We start from the raw sequence: 1,253 nt of genomic DNA on the forward strand, positions 1-1,253 counted from the left end.
GGGGGGGGGGCGGCATTTCTAGGGGATGCGGTGCTCGCGTGGCAAAGTGAAATTACTACCGGGCGTGCGTGCGTGCGAGCGAGCGGCGGGCGGGGCGCGGGGGAAGCGCGCGCGGCGGGCCGAGGCTGCTCCCGGGGGCGGTGGAGATGGCAGCGTGTGCCAGGGCGCGGAGGCTGGGCGAGGGGGCGGGGAGAGGGATTTGGTGATGGGGTGGGGGTGGGGGCCACTACTACAGCCCCGCTCTCGCGAGACGAGGCCGGAGTACTGCTAAGCAGGTGCGCTCTTCCTGGGAGCAGGTGTGCACCCAACTTTAAAACCCTGGGTGCGTGCTGGAGAAGCGTCAGCGTGAACCTGGACACGTCCTCTCTCGCTTTCTGGCTCGGGGTGTGTGTGCGTGCGTGCCTGTCGTTTTGTTCGTTTGTCCTTTCTTGTCACTGGGGGAAAATGAAACAACCCTGATGATCTGTGAGCTGCAGGAAGCCGCCTCCCAGAATTGGTACCCCGGCCTGCAGTTACCCTGACGGGTGGCTTTCCAATTGGAGGGGGAAAGGCCCTTTGCCTTAATCTGATTGCTACCGTATCTTACATGTCCTGCATGATCTGATCCCAGCCTACCTAACCAACCTTATATAAGCACACCATGGCCCCAGAGCTAAAAATGGTTTTTTTACACTTTAAAATGGTCTGGAAAAAAATCAAAAGAATATTTTGTGATATGTGAGAATTATAAGAAATTCTGATTTTAGTGTCCATAAATAGTTTTATTAGAACACTGACCCCCATTTGTTTATTGTCTGTATTTACATTTGCATTATAACAGCAGAATTGAGTAGTCGCAACAGATAACTTAGGGCCTGCAACACCTAAAATATTTAATATCTGGACCTTTACAGAAAAGTTAGCCGCCCCTGATTAAATCACCATTCTCGTCTCGGAGTTCTTTACACTCTATGTCCCCTCTGCCCGGACCACATTTCCCCCTGTTCCTCTCCTGCTTGTCTCCTTGTCACTCAGCATCAACTCAAATGTCATCTCCCTGACCATCTTGACTAACAGGATTCCCAACACACATTACCCAAAAAATGTTCTTAGGATAATTAGCAAAAGGCACCTCTTTCTCCAGGTGAACACAGCTCCATGTCAGGGAACTGGGCTTATGGGGCACAGTAGACTCAGAGCACAGGATACAACGTGTGTCCCTTAAAGGAAGTCACTTGAGAAGTAGAGAGAATGACAGCCAGTCATGACAAACT

Source organism: Pteropus medius, unplaced genomic scaffold (assembly GCF_902729225.1).
Source record: "Pteropus medius unplaced genomic scaffold, Ma_sr-lr_union100, whole genome shotgun sequence".
Lineage (NCBI taxonomy): Eukaryota > Metazoa > Chordata > Mammalia > Chiroptera > Pteropodidae > Pteropus > Pteropus medius.